The sequence below is a fragment of the Acipenser ruthenus genome, chromosome 18 (assembly GCF_902713425.1).
Source record: "Acipenser ruthenus chromosome 18, fAciRut3.2 maternal haplotype, whole genome shotgun sequence".
In the NCBI taxonomy this organism is placed as follows: Eukaryota; Metazoa; Chordata; class Actinopteri; order Acipenseriformes; family Acipenseridae; genus Acipenser; species Acipenser ruthenus.
The window spans coordinates 2,366,113-2,389,685 of NC_081206.1; positions in this window are offsets into that span (position 1 = coordinate 2,366,113).

The window sequence follows — 23,573 nt, forward strand, 5'->3', positions numbered from 1 at the left end:
ATATTATTATCACTGGGGTTGTGTTTGACAATCTCTGTCATCTCTTTCTGTATCGTTCTCTTCATTAAAAAAAAAAACTTAAAAGAGCTAATAAGAAGCTCCTGGCCCCTTTCCCAGATCAATGGCAGATGAAGACATCTTGGTTAATCCCCTGAATTAAAAGCACAAGCAGATTTTGTTTAGTCTCTCCCTCGGCCCGGCCGCAGGGGCTGTAATAGGCCCTGGAGCCAGAGCGCGGTGGGGTGGGGTGCTTTACAGGCCTCTGGCTCCTACCCTGGGGCTGCTAGCTTCCTGTAGCCAGTCCTGCGGCCATCTGAATCAAATTTACAACCCCCCCCCCTTTCCCTGTCCCGGGCTGCTCTGCGTGGCTGCCCTGTTCCCATGCATACCGTGTCCCTCCACGCTGCACGCTGGCTCCCTCCGCATTAGCGTTAATTGAAGGAGGCAGAGGCTCTGCTCCAGTTTAAAGGCTCCCTCCTGCCACTGGAGTACAAACAGACAGCTGAAATCGGCTGGGACCCCCCTTGACCTCTTGAACTTCCAAAAAAACAGTGTTGACCTCAGCTGTAGGAAAGCCCCCCTCTACTCCACACAGCATGGCTACATTTTGTGTGCGGTTAGCTCAGTTTGTAATCTGCACTTTACAAAGTGGAATGCATGTACTTGTTCAGTCTCAGGACTGTCAGCGTTCACAGGCACACGTTCCTATTGATTTGTGTTGACAGTGGGATTTTCTGAACTGAAGAGGATCTGTGACGTGGTTTTGAGCTGCAGATTGGGGTAGATTTAAAACTGATTTCAACACGGTGTATAATTGTGCATACAGGCATTTGGACTTCTATTGAATTGGGTGGATTGGGTTCCTGTTCTATGAAGAAGCTTCGTAACTTACACTGGCGGTTCCCAGCCACCTCCAGATCTCGCCAGGGCATCAGAAACTTTGTTTTCAAAACGAAAGGTCACAAAGATGCAGGAAATTGCTAACTTTATGCCCTTTCTTTATCAAATTGGACGCTTGCCCCCAAGACCCCTCCCTCCACATGGGGTGCTGGGAACCTGGTACTTTTCTCACAGTGAGATTTGAGCGTTAGACTGACTGTGATCCACGGGTGAACCGCTCATTAGAGAGCTCAGTAGACAAAGCCTAAAAATAAAAATATTCATGGGAACCTTTAATGCTCCCCCCTCCCAAATCCCCATGACTGCCAACATGTACTTTGATCCTGAGCTACTCCTCTCAGTCCAGGATCCTCTCCTGCAGGCGAAGGCAACCCTACAGCATGGTATCTCCCTCCTGAACATACCTGAGAAGTACGTTTAAGAGTAGGCAGGCTGATTCATAGTGTACCTGCTGCATCCCGGTCATTAGCTCTAACCACTAAGCCACACTGCATCCCTGTCCTTATCTTTAACAACTATGCTAAACAGCTTACTAGTCCCCTGACTTGAGCTGCTAGTCCACACTGCCCTCCATTCTGCTGCTGCAACCACTGGACCACACCATGTGAGCACTTTCATTCTTTAACATGTGATCCTCAGTGGAAGATTGAATGAAGGCTGAGGCCCCCCCCCCCCCATCCTCTTAAACCAAAGCTTGGGAATGACAGCTTGAAATATTTTCCATAATTAGGAGCCGGAACGAGTCTGAGACACAACAATGAGACGGGGAGAGGATGGAGGAACCGCAAGCCAGCCGTGTGGGGCAGGCTCCCTGTTTACCAGATATACTGTCTGGAGCTCCCAGGCACCTCTCAGACACGCCACACTCAGTCCTCCCTGTGCACCCCAATCAGGTTGTGAAGGACAGGTACAAGAGCCCCATTTTACAAAGCACTGCGAATGACGACGTGAGCCTGTACAGTGGCAGGTACAGTGCAAACAGTGGAAGGCTGCAGTGACCAGGAGGCAGTTCACTATGACAGGTTTGTGAGCCATGGTGCTGATCTGGCAGAAGCCCATAGCAGAGTGTCATGTGACCACAAGACTTCATGTTGCCACAAAAGTATTGATAGAACAAAACAAATCCAAAGATTTCTGAGGCTCAGCCTCGGACATATAATGTATATTATATGAATTCTAAATATTCTAGTATTAATACTGTGCATGTATATATGTGCTGAGTACAAATTATTGCATTTCATGCATATATGTGTTAAGTACAAATTATTGCATTTTCATGCATTTTCTTTCTTGCAGCATGTTCACTGTGCATGGTTTTGCAAAACTGCTTTGCAGATTTGAAAATGATTTAATAAATTGTATTCTGTTTAATAATCGTGAGCTGCTTTTTGTTTTGTATTTTTCTGTGCCTCAGTGTAAAAGGTTGTGTTCATTCTGAACAGTTTAGGACCCTGATTAAAAACATATTGCATGTGAGTTTCATCATGGAAAATAGCTGCGTGTTTACTGTTGAATCCGGGGGGTCTGTGTGGTGAGAGGGGTCAAGTTAGGGACCTCTCTGTGCTCTCAGTCCATTACAGCCTGCACAGGAAACCAGCTATAAACACAACGCCTCCTCGTAAACAATATCTTACAGCAAACAAGGACGGCACTGCTTTCATATCTTTGCATTGCCGCATGATGCACAGCCTGAGAATGCATTGGATTCGTTCATTTAAACTGAATCGTTGAAAAAGGGAAAGAGATGTGCGGCAGTGACAGCTTTGTTTATTATCGAGACATCTTGTTTACAACAGTGACCTGCTGCAAGAGGGATGCTTATTCGTAAGTTGCAACAGTTTCAATCACAAAGAGCACAGGCACAGTGAAGAAATCCAGCAGTACACGCTTAATAATGCCAGTACAGTACTGTTCTACTGAAATGCAGGGGACCTGTCAGACCGTGTTAAATAAAGGCATCCTATGACCCTGGCAGACAGACTTGTGCCAGAACTCACCCACATTTATAAAGACTTTATCCCAAATCAACAGAGACTGTGACGAACACCCTGAGAGCACTCCTGTCCTTCTGGAGGGGGTTTAGCTGACTGGCGTCCCATGAGTCTGATAAATGCAGATTACAAAATATTCACAAAGATTTCTGCTGTAATGGCAGGTGGCACAGTCAGAAACGTAATACTTTGTTGTTGTTGTTGTTTTATTTAAAGAAATTTGTATAACAATACAGAAACTTAATTGACAAAGTAAAACATCCCCACATTATTGACATGACTGGATGACCAGGTTACATTTCCTGCTCTTGCCTTAACTCTAAAGCATTATGGAATTACTGAAAATTACAATTCAGTTACCTAATTGCATTTAAACTGGGGCATCTGCTCAAGTCATTTCAAATAGGAAAATCTCGTTTTTCAGTGGCTCGGAGGACCGGGCAGGGATGCCCATTCTCGCTAGTTTCGTCAGACATTTCTTTAGAACCATTAGCACAAGCAATCAGCAGGTTTGTCTCAGACGTGGAGATGCCAATCGATGGTTGTTTAATGCTAATTATTAATCGATGATACTGAGAGAGAGAGAGTTAGAGAAGAAGGAGCCCCTTTGTTCTCTTGGTGTCAGGTAAGGTTATCCAGTGTTTCTTTGGCATTTCTTCCAGTGTCATTTTCTCAACTCCTTACGTAATAAGGCTCGTTCAGGTAAGAGCTCTTTTGTGTGTGTGTGTGTGTGTTTCATCCCAGGGGCTCCGGTGATGGAAGGACAGCTGGCAGAGCCCTGAGATGGACACCATGACCTCAGTGTATAATTCCACACCTTTAGTGAAAGACGACCCCTCAACTGGACAGCGTTGGTCAGCTTCCAGGACTCAGGGTAACCTTTTCTTTTGTAATTGATGTCTTATTTTCCTGCAACTGTCTTAAATTATTTTATACGGTACAAAAAAAAAAAAAAACAACAATAAGAATGGAATCCAGATTCGTTCCATTGGTTACACGTTTCCATTGGTTACACTTTTCCATTGGTTACACATGTTTCCATTGGTTACACATGTTTCCCTGGTTTTTGGCTTTCTCTAAACCCCAGTGCTTTGCTCTGTGTGTTCGTTCCCATTCCTAATTGGCTAAGGCCCCAGTGTTCCTTCAGTCAACACATGACAAAAGAAGGGATGGGGGGGGGGTGTCTTACTGTGGTCTAAGGTTGGGAGATGTGGGGACGGGACGGTCTGTTCCTGGTTTGCTTTGTTTTAATATTTAAAATAAACCTCTGCGTCTCTCAGGACAGTGCGTCTTTCATCTTGTTTTGTTTTGTTGGATGCACTTAAAAAAATAAAAAAATAAAAGAAAGAAAGAAGAATTGTTGCTTTTATGCGCTGTGTCAATCCCAGACAAGGAGGTTGATGATGCTAGACTCCCAGATTAGCAAACCCAATGGCATCCCTTTTAGAGCAGGCTTTTGGAGATGTAGCTGTAGCCTGTGAAAGCCAAGGAGAGGGAAAAAAACACATGGATTTCGGGATTTAAGTGAAAACATGCTCTGCAAATTAGCCGCAAACTGGAACCCATGAGAACACACTGTAATCTGGAAGTTATTTTGGTAACTGTGCTTCCAAAGGGGTTTTGATCGCGGGTGGGGGGCTTCTCACTGATGTGTTTCCTAAGGGTCTATGGGTGGCATACAGGGGAGGGGTTACGTCAGTCTCTTAGACAGTCTCTCCCTGGTGCTACACTGTGTCATTAGAGCAGGCTGAGTATTCCTCCGGAACAGAATGCAGTTGGCAAAATTGCTTTTCAGTCCCCAATGTGATAGTGACTTTAGGGTTAGGGTTGGGTGCAGAATCGTGATTTAATGTCAGGATTAGGGTTACGTAGAGATGCTTCTGGAATTGTGGATGTTCCTAAGGATCAAGAAACAACGTCCATCATTGAAACAAACAGCTTAAGAATACTATCCAGGGTCCATAAAATACATACCTGTTTATTTCAAGCTTTTTAATGGAAATGTGCATTTTTAAATTTTTTTTTTTACTTTCAACAAAAAAACTTCCACAGAAATTGGCTTTGAGACTGTGCACACTGATTTCTCCAGTGCACCTAGATCTAAAATAATGAAATTCCCTAACTCCCTGTGCTCAACTCTAACCACTAGGCCTCAAGACTACCCAAGACCTTATATCTGATCAAGAGGCCACACTGACTGCAATCCTAGTCAGACCACACAGACTTGCAGTTCCGCAGATAACCTCCCAACTGATGCCCAGTCCCTCTGGCTTAACCGTTTCCCCTCAGCTCTGACCACAATAGCGCAGTATCAGAACACTCAGTGTATTTGTGCTTTGTGTTGGTGGTGCTGGTTTAGGAGGGTTGGAGGTACGCGTGTGACAGGATTAGGAACCCAACATGTCATTAGGCTGATTATCTGTCTAATCCCTTGCACATGTGCTGCTAGCCCAGTGGTGTGTTATTTTCACATCCCATTATTGCATGTAAACAAATTATTGAGTCTATGCTTCCTTCCCATCTCTGAGACATGCATGGGAATTATAACAGCAATCCTAACACGTGGGGGGTGGGGGGGGGGGGGGGGGGGTTGGAAAAGAATCTTCAAAGGGGTGGTTTGGCTTCATTCCATCCTCATGTTCTTAATTCTTAAAATCTTGCCTGTTTTTAAGGGCCATGAACCACAATACATTTCTATGTCTTCCCCTTTTAGATGAAACGAGTTGTAGAGGACATGTTCTCTACTGCACTTGTGACTTTGTTTTTAACTGTGCTGCTAGTAATACTCTGCCTGTGTCATTGTCCAGAATACAGTAAAACGTCTCTATTCCGGCCTCTCTACATGATTTTTGGTTCCAGACCAAATCCCTATTGAAATCAATGGGGTGATACCCTCTGCAATACAGAACCTGTCTATTCTGGAATCTGGTGTCGTTTGTAAGTCCCTTCTGCCGGAAATCAATGTCAATTTGAAGTTTAAAACTAGTATAAAGATTGAAACAAAAACAAAAGCTTGCATGTCCCGCTGGTGCCATTGTGAATGAACAGCTAATAAATATCTAATTGTCCTTACAGCGAGCTATCTTGCGCGTATCAAAAAAACTGAACGTTTACCAAAACCAACACAAAAAGAACCCAGTGAAACATTCAAAATCGCATTGGCTGCTGTTTCCGACTTAAAAGCACCGTGGAAAATACCTTTATGCCAGCAGAAAGCATCTGAATCCAACATCCAGGTGCAGGATGGTTTAAACAGGTGTGCTAATAACAGGTAAAGATTTTGTTGAGGCGTTGTCCTGTTTTAAAGTTTGCTAAGGCATACTTGGGTTCATTATACTGTGTATATACAGTCAAGGTTTTTTTTTTTTAAGCATGCAATTTGTTTTGCCATTTTACCCTTTTTTTTAGGTACAGTAGTAGATGTTTGACAGTAACTCTGTAATGCGCACGCTGTCTAATCCAGCATAATTCTTCAGTCCCAAGCGATGTTGCATAGAACAGGTTTTACTGCGTTCAGATCTTTTTGCTCTGAAGCAATACAGAATTTGCATCCCTTTTCCTAAATGGACAATAAAAAATAGAACAAGGTGAATGAAACCCCTCAGGCATTATCTTTGCATTCCTTCTTTCTAGTTTTGCAACCTTAGCAGCCATTTATAATAAAAGGCAAACGTTCAGAGCTGCAGAGCCCAAGATTACATTTCGAACCGTCTTCTTTTGGAAAAACCCATCTGACCTTAAATAAGTGTGAGAAAAAAAAGGAATTCAGAGCTAATGAGAAATGATGGCAATTGTAATATACAGTATTCATTTACAAAGCAGGTGCCATGCCTGGGGGAATAAAGCCAAAGTCGTTACAGTCCTGTGATTTATGAATATACTGTAGAATAGACATAAATCCAGTTTGGGTCGAGACCCTTCTTGCCCTTTACAGTAGTTTAAATTTCAATTGTAGGGTTTCCAGGCTCAGTATGAAGTGATGATTTCGTTGTTGCCTAAGCCATGCCATGCGCAGTCACCACCTTGCAGACTAGTGCACGAAGCTGAAGCATGAAACATACCGAATCTGTCAGGGTCATTCCAAGCCAGAGCATTTTCAGTCTGTGTCTTCAGTTAATGTAAAAAAAAAAAAAAAAACGACATGCAGACTTTAAGCAAGACCCACTCCATTGCTGTGCAGTTTAAGAGACGTTGTCAATGCTGAACAATCCCTGAAGAAACGACTTGACAGAGTTCAATCGACTGCAAGGAACCGGACAAGCACTGTGAGAGGCTCGTTCATAATTTTACTGAAGTACAACACCTTGATAAGAATGCTCTGGAGAGAATGGAGCTGAACCCTTGACTCCAAGACTTGAGCACATTATCTAGAAACCAGGGCGAGTAGGTTCCCCATGCTTCCCTATATGCCTCTTAATGCATGTCGGATTTATCTGCTGTTTGGAGAGCCTGTGACGTGTTTGTTGCTTCAGCAGTCGGATCCCCCGGTTGAAGAGGATGGGGTCTGACAGTTTGAGAGTTAATTTGGTTTCAAATCCTCTTCTTTTCTTCTGCTAGCCCGAGGAGGGGTGCAGCGAGGTCTCGTCTTATTTCATGCCAAAAATTCACACCAGCAATTTGACCTGTCAGTTTGGCAATGAATCACTTTGAAAAGGGCTCGCTAAATACAGGCTCGGAGATTTATTGGAAACACATAAACCGCATTTTGCATCTACTGGGACTTGGAATATCCCTGGGGCTTTGGGAGGGGTACAGTGCAGTGTTGTACAGTACAGTACAGTACAGTCAGGGAGACTCTGCTCCACATCAAACAGGCGAGAGTGGAGGTTCAAAGCAAAGTTCAGTAATGTGAGTGCAGTTCTGACACAAATGTATATATGCTGTTTTGAAAGCTAGCGTAGAAGTAGGAAGCAATTTAAGAATGCTTCAAATATCATCCTTCGGGTCGTTTTTTATTGTAGTTTTATTTTAAACATAGTGAAAATAACCTTAGGGCAGCAGTGTGGAGTAGTGGTTAGGGCTCTGGACTCTTGACCGGAGGGTCGTGGGTTCAATCCCCAGTTGGGACACTGCTGCTGTACCCTTGAGCAAGGTATTTTACCTAGATTGCTCCAGTAAAAACCCAACTGTATAAATGGGTAATTGTATGTAACAATAATGTGATATCTTGTAACAATTGTAAGTCGCCCTGGATAAGGGCGTCAGCTAAGAAATAAATAATAATAATTATTGTAATGGCAGATTTTTTCCCATACCATACTTCATGAGTACTGTATGTCATCTGTATGTGAGTTGCAGGCATAGAAGTTTTAGAACCTTAAGTTTGGGAGAAGGGACAGTGCCCGACACATGTAACCAGTGTATTATCAATATAACCCTGCGCCCCACCCCTCCCCCTTCATCCCGTAGCTACCCTCTGATCTAATTCATCAGAACAAAGGAGGGTCGTTAAGGTGCTAAGCACAAGCAACTAGTTGGCAAGCCTACCTGTGAATGCTGTCTGTCAGCAGCAATACAGCAAGCCCAACAGGAATAGCAACCAGTCTCCGGTTTGAATGACAAGAGAAATCAAGCACCTGGATGAATTCTGAATTCTTAAATAAACTTTATGAACACACCGTGAAGTTACTGAACAAACAACATGATCAGCACTGACACATGTAGTCTACTAGAGAGTTTTAATTACTACAGCTTTTTTTTTTTTTTTTTACTTTCTCTAATACATTTTATCATCTACTGTTAACTTAAATACTTACACAAATACACAGACGTTCACAAACTCCTAATTACAAAAAGAAAAAAGTTTTGACATGTTTTAGATAAAAACAAACAGTTCTCAAACCCGGTCCTGGGGACCTCCTGTGTCTGCTGGTTTTCATTCCACCTGAGCTCTCGATCACTTAACTAGACCCTTCATTGAACTCAATTTGCTTAATTAGACCTTTTTTTAATTTTTTTTCAGCTCTTAAACAGTTGCAGAGTTCAAGTTACTTATAAAATGTTACAGCTTGAAATCTGCAATCTGCAATTCTGAGTGAACGCTTCCAGTGGTAACAAGATGCGACCACTTGGTAGCACAGTTACAACATTTAACCACCGGGGACACTGTGGGGCTGATTATAAATAATACAAACTATTCTCGTTATTCAGGGCAACTGAAATACCTGTTGAGGCTGAGTGCAGACCCTGTGTGGAACTCTGTGCCTACAACCCTGCATTACGGTTGTTCAGATATTGTATCATCTTTAAAGTTTACAATGAGATGTAGTTGAATTATTAACCAGTCATTGTTCCAGTCTGTTGGAGACTGCTGTAGGGTACATTGAGATTCCCTCTGCTGATTCATGGTTAATTCATGGGAGTCATTGGTTAAAATCTCACGCATGATAGGAGAACGTGTGTGTGTGTGTAGGCTGGAATATCTGTGGTTACTGGTAACCTGTTTTTATAACTTGGCGACAGTGCATGCTACTGAATTAAATTCTGGCATGCTGCTTTTAGGAGTTGAAGTCTTTGCCAAGTGTGATAACAGCCTTCTTGGCACTCGTAAAGCTCATAAAAATACCATTTGTGTTTCTTAGCTCTCTGCACTGCCAATACTTTTATTTATTGTTAAAACTTTATAGACAAAAATAAAAGCGCAAAAGCAAAACAAAGAACAACAAGATCGATGTAACCTACGGTGATGCCTTTCCAAAGATCTGTTTTGGAATACATTCTGGAAATGCTCTTGTTATAAGAAAACAACAGCTGTGCAGTTTGCAGCCCTACAGAAGCTCTGTTTCCAAACACACTCTGTTGCTTCTCGCTTTTGCAAGGACAACAATGCAGCAGGAAGTCTGTCTCATCGCAGCGGGCTGATGTAAAGGAACAGGCTCCGTTATCAGCAGGCAGATCATCTGTGTTTGAAAACAGCATGTCGGCCCCAGGGCATCAAGGGCAGGGTGAGCCAAGCTGCTCTCACCGGACACATACCTGAGCTGACCCTGCTGCACCTAGGAGTCACCTGCCCCTCCGCGTGGCACTGTACTGCAACATAGACAAAGAAGCAGATAGTACCACAGACCCCTGATAATACCTAGTGGACAGCTATGGCCAAAAGTTTGGCATCACCTAGAATTTTAGAATTGAGACATCCTTTAAAAAAAAAAAAAAACTATATCAAAATAATTTAGATCTTTTATTTAACATCGTGTAATCAAAGAACCTACAAAATTATATCTCAAAAGTCTACCGGAAGCCGTAATAGTAGTACAGCATTTCATGTTAGGTTTGGAAATATCACTTTTCAACTGAAGGAAAAGTAGTTAATTCTATGATGTAAAACCTTTGCCCATAGCTGTAGTATGTGATGCCTTATAGTAGCCCAGGCCTCAATACAAATGCCTGATTAGGACTGCAGAGTTAATATCTGAGTCATTATACTTGTCCTTCCAGACTTGGGGCATTAAGCAACTGTCCAGCTCTCTTGGAAATAGTCCACAGTATGAGAGACATGGGACAATGCAATTTTACTATTGCATTGTCTCACCAGGGTTGAAATACTTTTCGAAAACATCATTTGAAAATCATTCAGTTGAAGTATAAACACAGAGGCCCAGCTCAGTGTGCTAGTGACTGACATCTGCAGCTCAGTGATCATTATCCTCACCCTCACTCACGCCCAGTCCTAACCCTCACTGTGCCACTAATGTGAGGAGATTCTTCATTAGATAATTTCGTTTTTTCGGGGAAAGGGCCTAAATCCTATAATTTCCCCTTGAAATCCTCGAGTGCCTGTAGGGCTTAGAAATGCAAAGCTGTGAATGTCAGGTGAGTGCTGGGCCTGTTGATCTGCAGGTCTGGACAGTTTGCCATGGGAGGGGTGAGGGAGCATCTCCAGGGATTATTGCTGGTCTGCTCCACAAACACTGTGTTTTGACAAGGTGTGAAATTCAATATCGAAAATGTTAATAATGCCCACGAAAAAAAGATTTAGCTTCAATAGCAAGCTTTAATCACTGATGCCTCTGGCTAAATGGCAAGTCAGGCTGGCTCGCAAGCAAAGCACGAAACCCCAAAATACAACCCTGCCATGATCTAAGCTGAGTGGAAATTCAATAGGAGCTGCAATGATTCAGTTCATGAACAACAAGAACAACAATAAAGACGAATGAAGGTTAAGGAAGTGCTTTCTCTGCTGATCTTTATCGTGCTTCTTCATTGTTTAAGAGGGGAATTACATTGAGTATCTCTTCCTGCACCAGTCCTGAAAATAAATACATTTAAATACAAAATAGTACAGTCACAGAAGGTGGGATCTTGTAAGAGTGTTCCAAAGCAAATCTGTTTCATGGCAAGTTAAAGTCTAGACAGATGAGTGTCGTTGTACCCAATTCATTGACAAAAATAAACACCTCGTTTGTAAATCTGCAATTAACGCCATCCCTCGTGGTGACTTGTCTTGCCTCATTTAATTTACAAACTGCCATTGCGGGCCAATTTAATTTGTAAAATAATATCTAAAAACTTTGGCACGATAACACAACCGAGAGTTGTTGATTGAGGCAGTGTGTGTGTGTTTGTAGGGTGTGTGTGTGTGCGTTCATGTGTGTGTGTGTGTGTGTGAGTGTGTGTGTGTAGGGGATGTGTGTGTGTAGTGTGTGTGTGTGTAGGGGGTGTGTGTTCGTGCGTGTGTGTGTGTGTGTAGGGGGGATGTGTGCTCTGAGCTAAAGTACAGGCTACGCTCAAGCAAGATTTGAAAATCAACAGCACTCTGTTACAGTTTGTCTTCTTTTTTTCCTCATAAAAGGCTTGCGGACTAAAATGTTTACTTGATTTGTTACATTCCAGTAAATGATTGGGTGATTTAGTCAGCCATGCTAAGATAAATGCAACCTGCAGTGGAAGATCCAGTGCCAAAGTTCATTTCGCAATGGCAAACAAATGTATAGTTTGAGTACCGCTGGGCCTTCTATTCCCCTGATCGGGGATGCATATCCTGAGAGATGGAGATAGTGGCGTTGCTTGTATTTAACATGGTGAATGCTGGATGTCGCACAACGACCATGAGCACTACAAGTGCAAATCTTAACAACTGTATTGAAGACCTCTAGTGTTCTTAACCTTCTATCACCCACTGGGGTCTGCAAGTTGCTCAAGTCATTTTGCAGGGCTGCAGGACTTGATGAAAATCAATAAAGCAGTCAAAATTGCAGGGCAAGCGCTTGCCGTCTTAATGCAAAGACATGGTGCTTTGTAATGGGTGTAAGGCATTAGGCGTTGGGCACTAGAAATGAGCACTTCTGAAAAGCTTAACTCTTAAATGGGCTTTCTGGCGTAAGCTGCTCTGGAATCCAGGTGATGGGTGTGAACGGAGCAGGGAGGGGCAGGGGAAGCCCTCAGGCCCTTCACATTCCACCCCCACCCCTCTGCCCCCCTCCGCCCTGACACAGATACTCATGGGATCCTGTTTCCCACAACAAGACCGCCTGATGGATTGACTGACTGACTCATAGCGGTTCTGAGGACACAATGATTGACAATCACAGGTAAGTCTCATCCCACCTTGAATCGGACGCGTGGGATGAGAAGACCGAAAACAGTTCCCTGGAGTCACACGGACATCACAACCATCAACCACTGGCCCCGTCCCTCAGTCCGGATTATATAAGAGCCACTGCCTCTTCAGGAAAAGGTGCCATCCATGGATTTGCAATGGATCTTTAAACTTAAGTGTGATATGTACTCCTGCTAATACTACTGCAAATTATACTACAGCTACCGATGCTAATATTAATAATAAAAATAATATGAGGCATTGATTCAATTCAGCTCGCCAGGGCCCCCTTGTTTACTGGCGGCCCCCCCCCCCCCCCCTCTTCCCGGACCTTCAGCCTATTGGCCAGTGACAGATACATTTTAATGGGACTTTTAAACATCGAGCAGCCGAGGGCAAACTTTGTCTTAACATCTCAAAAGTGAATAGGCTTGTTTCAGGTTAATGTCGACATTTCTAGCTTGTCTATACATTTAAACATATGAAAAAAAGGCTTATCACTCCATGCCTGAGCTCTGATTTGTACTTATTCCATCCCACAGCTCAAGGGCCATTAGCTAAAGTGTACCCTTAGTAGCATTAACACTACAAAGGCAAATGATGAGGATTGCTCAAACGGCACCCTTTCCGGTTTAGCTCTGGGCGAAAAAGCAAAGTAGCCTGACAGAATTTGACTGAAGTGGATTAAAACTCAACAGCAGCTCAGAATTACTGATAATCTACTGGGGCTCAGTCTCCGGTCAAGGCAGTTCAGTCAGGTGCCACGTTTAAGAAGAAAAGAGTCTGCACTCTAAACATCCAGCACTGTATCACAGGTGCAAGCGGCTGCTGTGTGTGTGTGTGTGTGTGTGTGTGTGTGTGTGCGCTCATGCTGTAGAGAGTACAGTGAATGTAGAGATTCAGAGGCAGTGTGTGTGACAGGCTGGTACTGTACAGAGCTCCCCTGGTAACACTCATACAGTTCTGTGATGCACTCTGATGACAATGACACCCCGATCAAGCTTCCCTCCGGCAGCAACTGTACTCCTGCAGAAAGGTTACTGCAAGGAGCAGTCAGCAGAAGTCCACTGTGTGCCGGTAAGGCATGACAGTCTCAGGTGGGAACTACATACCTGCTTTTAATTGTATGTTTAATGCTAAGCCTAGTCAACATTGTTGTGTGCTGTATAATTACTCCAAGGTAGGGCCTCAATGTAAAGCAATGAGCATCTATCTATATATGTACACCTAATGTCCAGACCTGGATAGTTTTTTTGATGTTTTGCCGTTTGAGGTGCAACAAAAACTAGTCATTTTCTTCCTCATATATATACAGTATATCGTTACAGTACATGTTTGTCGTTCAATTCATAGAATAGGAATGCATTTTTTCATAGTACATGTTATGTATATAGAGTTCTTTTGGTGCAACAAAACAACAAAATGGTACTGGATCTGGGATCCAGTGCAATCTGCCCAAATCACCCCCTGTATACAGTATATGTTTCTGTATACAGTATATGTTTCTGTATACAGTATCACCGTCTGTAACAATAACATTTCCACTACATCTTTCCACTTAGCAAAGGTTTTATTAGCAAATTGCAAATGTGATGCAGCTTTTGAACTTTTTCATTAAAAGACTGAAAGAATTTATTAACACATTTCAGTTAAAAAGAATTACCTTCAGTGTCCTTCCTCACCCTTCAATGTCTTTCCCCACCCTTCAGAGTCCTTCCTCACCCTTCAGAGTCCTTCCTCACCCTTCAGAGTCCTTCCTCATCCTTCAGAGTCCTTCCCCACCCTTCAGAGTCCTTACTCACCCTTTTTAACTTTGCCATTTTTTAAGGAAACATATTATCTTTAGCATTTTTTTCGAGGGAACCCAGTCTTGATATTACACTGGGATTGCTATCACTACCTCCAGGTTTGGACCCACAGAGGTCCCTGACAGGGAGGGAGATGACACCCCAGATAGGGAGATTGGGATCTGGGAACGCCCTGCAATCCCATCCCAAATGAAAGTCCATTGCGGGGAGTGGGACTTACAGCACCTGGGTTCAGCAGGTCAGCAAAACACAGCCAGAGGACTCGCTCAGTCTCAGAGCGGTCATCCAGAGACAAGACAGAGCAAGCAGCTCTGGACCTAACATGTTTCACACATTGTAGTAAGTTCCAAAAGGAGAATGAATTACACACGTGCTGTATGACACGCTCCAACACATTGATGTCTTTTCGGTGTGGATGAACTGGCAAACAGCTTCTTGGTAAAATGTGACAGGCGAACAGAATGTCCCCTCAGAAGCCAGACTTTCAGATCTGTGTGGTGACCATTATGATGTAATCCCTACTATTTGTGACATACTGCACAGGTTGGATTATGATGTAGTCAACACTGTTTGTGACATACTGCACGATTTGAGGTGAAAACCTTGCAGGTGCTGCCCCAAGTCAACTCATCATACATAACTATTAAACTTAGCAATATTAAAAGAGCCATATTCATTTCATTGCTAGACTAAAAATAAAAAAAAACAGACACTGAAAAAGATGAAACATTTGTCATTGACGTTATTAAGTTTCCTTTAGTATGTCTAAATGTTGTTTCAGTTCATACTCACATGCTATGAATGGGGACTCTAGGCAAAGCACAACTAGACTTCATTAGCAATGCAGTTAAATTGAATTTGAATTGCTCTCCTCTGGTCTATGGCAATTTCCTGTACTGCCAGTGTCAAAGTAATATTTCTCAAATGACCAATGTTTCTGTCTTTGGTTCAGGTGCTAATATGTTAAGTGTTCTGAATTTGTTGACACGCAAGACAACCAATTAAAAAGACATACTTCTCATTCTCAGGGAATGAAAGCTGAAACAGTGACAGGTGATCATATCACACGAGTTACTGCGTGTTTCATGAATACAGGGTGAATTGTGTGAATACAATTAGATGCAGGCAACACCTGCTTTTGGAGCGACGCCCAAGAATTAATGAGATTCTCCTGATGGGCCAAAAAAAAAAAACAGACTACCAGATTGAGAAAGACAGGGGGCTAATGAAAGGGTGGGAAACTGGCATGAAATTTAAAAACGTCGGAGCTGGCAAAACTTTAGACGCCCGTGTCAGGCCCTTTAGCAGCATCGTGTACTGTGCCCTCTAGTAATGCTTTTCCACATTCCCCCTCTAACCTCACGAGCCACGAGAGGAAGCAGCATCACCTAAAGCAGAGGCAGGCCGCTTATTTAAGTGACAGGTCCGATGATTGCCCGGGGCGCGTTTGGTTTTATATTCATTAACATCAACGCTGTGGGGCTAGGAGCCCTGTGCACAGGCTTTGATCATTGAGAAAGCCAGCCTGATCATGTCAACACTAGAAATACATTTGTTTCAAATCAGGATTTTTCTTCTAAGGTTTCAAGATTTATACTTAACCTTCCTACCTATATATATATATATATATACACAGTATATATATATATATATATATATATATATATATATATATATATATATATATATATATATATAGGCGGGGTGACAGCATGATTATAGAGTATTTATTTAAGGGAATGGGAGGATGGGTGTGGCCCTATGAGGTGAGATCTCTCACAGCAGGCCTGGGTACACCAATGAGCGCAGAAGAGTGTCACCTCGCCTCTAGAATAGCAGCAAGTCTTTAATTCATTCAGATCAATCCCGGTGGCGTGCAGGATTGAAGATTCCAGGGCAATCTGATTGGGTGAAATCGTTCCACGTCGCATCCTTGTAAAGTGCTCCTCATGTTTGGCTGAACAGTCTGGTCTGCGCTGCGTTTCAACCCCATGTTCCTGTTTATGCAGTGCGTGTCCGAGTCTGTGTGTCTCACAAAATCCCAGTCTTTTAGGAAAGTTTCTCGTGATGTATTTCACATTTGACCAGGCTTTTCACTTTCCTCTCATCAGAAGCCAATGCTCTGCATGCATTTTTCCCCCTCTCACAGTGCTAATGTGACGCAGTACTGCAAATCATTACTATTCTTTTTCATTTATACTAAAAATAAAATAAAAAAATAAATAAAACCTAATAAACAATCTCATACGTCCGCTTTCCTACACCTGCATTGCGCAACAATTCAAGCTTAATGAAAAGGTGCAGATGTGATCCAACTGTTTGCCTTCGAGGGAATCTCACTTCTGTGAAAGCCGGGGAAGGAGAGCTGTCTGGGGAGCAGGTGTGATGTTTAATAACAGAGGGCTCATTCAGGGAATCATTAGATCACAATAGTGTTTCCAATAACCAAACTTCCCTCACGTTTATATTTAGCTGGGGCTCTTCATCAGCAGAATTTTAAAACACTCTTTTATTAAAGCGTCCACAGTTGTTCTTTTTATATTTTTAAAGAGGGTAATATTCGAAGGATTGTAAAAATAGCACCACACATAGTTAGAACATGTAGTTAAACGCGGTCACAGATTGGAAAGGGAAGGTGCAGTGGTTGTTAAAAAAAACAATTGGTATAGTTTTAAAACTATTGAATTTGTGTCCTGGTTCTGAGCTTTGGTGATCCCGACCCAGTAAGAGCTGCCCCATTACCCTTTTTCCAGTCAAAGGTCAAGGCACAGACAGACCCCTGTAGCATTCAGAATGAAAGCTGTTCAATGACATCATCCCCCAGTTACTCTGTGTTGAGTAACAGTGGTAACGTCCACCTGTACTGACTGCTGTAATCCTCTGGACAGTAATATAGTATTTACGGGATCATGAGGGGCAAAAGCATTTGCTTTACTTCATCGGCAAACATTGGGCACCAGAAGAAGGGGACTATTATAATGATCTAAGCCAGGGGTCTCCAATTGGACCAATTTAAGTGCTTTATTAGAAGCTTAATTAGTCCAATTGATTAATTTAGTATACAGTTAGAACAAAAACCAGGAGGGACACCAGCCCTCCAGGACCAGGGTTGGAGACCCCTGATCTTAGTACCGCCACCCTATAATCTGTAAGTGTTCTAGAAGTGTTTCTCACTGTCTTGTAAAGTTTACTGCAGTGTACGATTTAGAATGCACTAAAATTCCGGAACACCTTTCATGGAAATCCTGCAATAACAACTTTCCAGCAAGGAGTTTGCAGAGGCGACGACCAACCTACAGTATTTGAGGCTAAGTTGTTCTACAGATCTACAGTAAGTACACACAGTCACCACTGCGCTGTGCATAGTCCTTCCAAGCCAGATTGGGGTAACTCATATTACAGGGTTTTAGCAACAACAAAGGGAACTAGCATGTTAAACAGGTTTCTGATATATTCCGAGGAAATGATGTATCCCAAGGCCAGCGTTGGACTACATTCCAGTTCAGGATTTGTTACGCCTTTATCAGTCTAGTTAAAAACAGCTCAGCTCCGACCCAAAAGGAGGGTTGCATTAATAGTTGAGTCTGGGCTCCCCTGCACTGTCAGTGCCTTCTTACGTTTCACACTTGATGAACTCAGCACAGTGCCTGGGGACAGGGACAGGACCTCAGCCTCTTATGTGGCTAATTCACCACTTTTCCCAGGGATTAGGTTCATCATCAAGATATTTCAAGTTAAAATCCTTAAAGGCTTTGCAAAAAAACACAAAATGACACGCTAAAGAGGAGAGATGTTACTTAGCAGGCCTTTGTGGGCTAGCCTTTAAAATAAATAAATACAAGTAAAAGCTTTGTACTTAGTCATACATTTTCCTGTTTCATACAGTTCATCCCCGATAATTCGCAGCAGTTAATTTAAAACGCAGTCATTTTCTATAATAGAGTCTTATAAATGTCACCAGTTAAACCATGAGGCATTTTTTGATGTTTTTACACCCAGCACTCATTCGCATGCATTAGAAAACAATACAATTACAGGTTATTATTGACATGGTACTGCATATTTAAGATAAGGGAGGTTGCATTCCATTTAGTAAATACTGATTGAGTTTACAAGCTTGTTGAGTTTTCTGTCCCCTTTAATCTGTCGGTATTAATCACAAAACGATTTACTATCTGACATGCTACTCCTTTTAGACAGTATTATTATTATTATTATTATTATTATTATTATTATTATTATTATTATTATTATTATTATTATTATTATTATTATTATTATTATTATTAATAATAATAATAATAATAATAGTTTCTATTAGTCTATTCTTTTAATGTTCTGTTTCTGTACAGAAGAATTGTAGAGGTGTGCACTCCTCTGTTAAAAATAACACAGTGTTGTGCTCAGTGGGCTGTGTTTTCAAAGCCCACTGTCTTTAAAGTCTTTAATTAACTCCTATTTTAGAAAGAGTTTTATGATTCAAGTCCTGTTCAGCACTCTCAATGAGTTCTGCTTTTTATCTTGTAACATTAACATGATTTCATTAAAGTAGTTAATTAAAGAATGGAGGAAACGCTTTGAAAACATGACCCAGGCTGTGTTCAAATATAACACGGTCTATCATCCTTAATTTAGCACAAAGTGTGTGTTTTCCTTCATCGGACACGCTGGGGCGATTTAATGGATTGATATTCAGCTATGGCTAAAAGATTTGCATCGGTTCTGAGATCATCATCATCATCATCATCAACATTCTGGAATTTTGTTTGAAAGACTGCTTGTTTGTTTTTTATCAACTTCTTAAAGCACTGTTTTTTTGTATTCAGCCGATGAAGGACTAGTAGTCCGAAACGTCCTGATAATTGATTTGTAATCAATTATTCTACCTTTTTAAGTACCTGAAATATCCTTTTCTTTTTTCATATATATATATATATATATATATATATATATATATATATATATATATATATTAGCTCAAAGAGCCAGCTGCCCAACGTTTCGATATGTTGTACATATCTTTCTCAAGGGAGCCTGTGTTTGAATCAAAACATTGGAGGTATTTATAGGTTTTTGACGGCATGACAACTACTTGTTATTGTTTACATTCAAATCCATGATTTATATATATATATATATATATATATATATATATATATATATATATATATATATATATATATATATATATATATATATATATAATTTAAAATCATGTAATCAAAGAAACGAGAAAATGATATCGCAAAAGTCTATCGGAAGCCGTAATAGTAGTACAGTATTTCATGTTAGATTTCAAAATGTTACATTTTAAGTTTAGTCCGTTTTTTGTTTAGTATATGGAAAACTACAAAGCAGTATGTAACTCAATATCTTAACGTAACATTATTCAGCAGGTTTCATTCGACTTTACAAAGCAAAACTAGTTCATTCTATAGGGCGATGCAAAACCTTTGGCCGCATCTGTACATAATGACAAGCTAGAGGCGCATTTCATCAATATGTTCTTAAAAGGATGTGCATTTTTTATTGTTGGTACTTTTCTTTTTAGTCAGCAGGTATGCAAGGTGTAGTAATTCTCCACGTTGCATTTGAAATATCATGCATTCCCCCGGCCAGCTGACGATGAGATGCCTCTGAAGCGGTGCGGTTAAACTCATTATAACAATAAACAATAGCTTGTAGCTTCTTAAAATAACCACGAAAAGTATAATAACAAATATAAAAAGCTGTCCGCTCTGCATTGACACCCTCGTGGAGCCCGGTGTGTTCCAGGGAGAGGCCCTTTTCAAAAATGTAAATCGATTTAAACGTTTTTAAACAAACAAGAATACAGCTGGAACTGAAGACAGTCTTGCAACCACTACACTTCTTACCAGTTTGGTCTTAATTATGTTTGCGGCAGCCGTTAATACTGGGCACTGTGTGTGTTTACCATGGACTATAAAGGTGCTACATTGCTGACCACATGACCTTTTTACTCATTTCACTGCCGCGGCTTTCCATTGCCTCCAATTCACTGTTTAACACCAGTACAAATGAAAATTAGAAGTCCCCTTTATTTTAAAGTGATTTTTATTTATTTATTTATCTTTTTTATTTTATTAACTGTTTTACAAACACGTTAACAAATGCTGTTCATGTTTTGTTAGTGGTTGGTTGATACAACCTGTTTTTAGAAACTAAAAATGTTCAGGAAACATCAGATTCCTACTGTGGGATTATTGATCCGAAGTCATTGGAATGGGGTTGAATTTCTTTAAACGCACTTATAAAGATGTTACTGTGGTGATGTTTAGCAAACAAGAGCAGATTTTCATATTGTGATAACGTTTTTACAAGTTAATAAATATATTAACTTACTATTAACCATGAAAGTGCCCCTTATTACAAAGCTCATGAAGCTACAGCTCTGGACAAAAATTTAAAAAATGTGATATTGCAAAATTAAACATGAAATATGAAATACTGTACTACTCCCATAGACTTTTGTTTCTTTGATTACGTGATGTTAAATATAATATCTAAATTATGTTCAGATAGTTTTTTTTTAATTTTTATTACATCTTAATCCTAAAATTCTAGGCGATGCTAAACTTTTGACCATAGCTGTACAGCTCCAAAATCTGGGTTGGCATTTACAGTATGTAAAAGGCTGAGGACTTTAGAGATCTGAACTTGCACAGGTTTCACACAGGCAGCACAGTACAGGTTTCCCTGCCTCGTACTAACCCTGTTTATCAGACTCCAACCCTGACACCCTTAATCCTTTTATGTATAATTCAAAAAAAGTAAATTCCAGTGAAATTAAAAAAAAAAAAAATAATAATATTTATGATATTTTGTGAAAGTGAACATCACAAAGTCTCAAAGAAAAGGAGGTTGCAGAGAAAATTACAGGTTTTCTCTGAAGATATAAAAACTCCGAGCTTGCCTCAGGCCTGTGCTGTCACCTCCTGTAAGATTAGAGAAGCCAGGTAAACTCTGACTCCCAGCCATCACGGCTCATGACAGCGGCAGTTATTTATGAAATGACAACAGAATCAAACTGTCAATCAGTCCCTAATTAAAAACCGACACTGTCACGCTACTTGGTGGCCTGCCTCTTTCAAAACCTCCTCCTCCCAGTGGGTGATTTATACTGTTTGGGTAGGACTCTGCTGTTAAGCAACATCGTTCAGGTATATAAGCTTGTACAGTCTCAGCACAGTAGCGTTGCACTGGAGCAGGAGCTTAGGAAAAGCTGGCCAATACTTCCTACTTACAAAACCAAGCTTGTTTTACAATGAATAGGTTCAAGTCAAGTCAACTCGGTCAATGTTATTGGCTGGCATGAACTGAAATGTTTGTCTGCTTGGCTTACACTAGTAAGGGATTCAATTTGAATAAAAACCGTGAGGAAGAAAACTCATGGTTTTATTTGGGCATGTTATGCAGTGTTGCTAGCATTACTTAATTGCACACTGTTATAGTTTTTGTTATTGGATACTTTTAAAAAGATGTTCTATATATAGCAACGTCCTAACTCGAGTTTAGTGTTGGGCTTAGTTACTTTGCTGAACCCAATCTTTCATCTAGCTCTTCAGTTTTCTCCCAGTTGTTGCCACTTTTTATTAGACGTGTCTCTTTCCTACCCTACCATTTCTGATACTCAGCTACACTACCCCACTGTTTGAAACTTTCTTTACTGGCTGTTGATTCGTTACCAACCTCTCTGGGAGTATTCACACATCGAATAGCATCTGTTCTATAGAGAGTAATATTTCAATCACCCCGCTGGGGGACTGAAAATAAATGCTGTTACCTGACACTGATCTAAGGGTTAAGTCAAAGGTTTGGGTTCGAATTGTGATTGAAGGTTAGCAAGCGTAGGTATTCCTGGAGCATTTGACTGCAAGCTAATCGACAGCATACAAAATCACTGCTGGATACCATCACTGCTAGGATGGTGCTTTACCCTGGGCAAGCACAAGAAAGTTAACACAAAGATCAAAACTCCTGTCTCTCTAAGCAATGGTACAAAAAAGCAACCGCCACTGTGCAGTTTGACAGGCATTTCTGAAACAGTTTTACATCTGCATGTTTTTCTCTTAAAGCGAGCAGGGTTTAAAGCTGACAGGTAAAAGTATTGTCAAGAACACACAGGGGAGCATGGTGAAAGCATGGTAAATGCCTGGGGGGGGGGGGGGGGTTTGCAAAATTGCTTCTTTTATTGTGTACGTTTCCAAGGTAAACAAGACTGTATTTGCGATTTCCTGACCTGGGTGTAGTTAGAGATTGTAAAGGTAGAATTATCTGTTTAGAAGCAGGGACTGTGTGTAAAGAAGCATTTCTTTGAGGAAAAATACTGTCTTCCAATTTTCTGGTGTGGCAAACAGGTTTGTGAATCCCATAATTAACATGGGGGTTGATCTACGTGACCTTTCCCACCCAGGCAGCACTCAGCTCTGTGAGAGTGAAGGCCGGACCTCTGCACAGCTTGACAGGACAATTATATACAGCTACAGACCTGGCAATTAAAAGCCAGGACCCCACCCCAATTCAGGTGCTGAGGCATTCAGGAGGGGGAATAATACAAAGTGATACACTGGCGACAGCCAGCCAGGCATGGAATGTAGGCTAAACTGCATGACACGTGCATGTACCACGCTTTTATCCTAATCCTCCGTGCTCCAGCATGCTTTACCATTCTTTTGACGAGCTCCAGTGCTATTTTGCTCTGTTCCTTACCTTACCATACCTTTACCAGGCTTGTCACAGCTTTCCCATGACACTTCGTACTTTGCTTTGCTTTTACTCTAAAGTTAGGGTTTTATAAAGGTACAAACAGAGTTTTTAAGACTATAAATGTATAAACATACATTTGTTTTTTAATTGCTCCACCTATTAACATAGAGGTTGAAGCTGCTAGTCTCTAAATCGCTTTGGATAAAACCGTCTGCTAAACGACTAAATAATAATAATAATAATAATAATAATAATAATAATAATAATAATAATCAGTTATTCTCAGATGCACCAGTGCAGGGCTATACTTTCTAAGCAAATCTAAGCTTGTGCTTTGTTCATTGGGTTGTGCTGTGCAGACACTAGATGGCAGTCTAGTGCAGCTTGCAATCTGTCAGCCACTTCCTATTTACTTGTATAGCGCTATACAGTGCTTTCTGTTCCACAGCTCATATATTTGCAAAGAATAACACATGCATGAGAAATCAATAGGAAAAGATAAAGATGATTGTGTGTGTGTGCTACATCCCCGGCGTTGTGGCAGGGTTAGAATTGCACAGTGTGATTCTTGAGCATGCTGCAGTTGTAAGCGCTGATAGCCCGATTGTT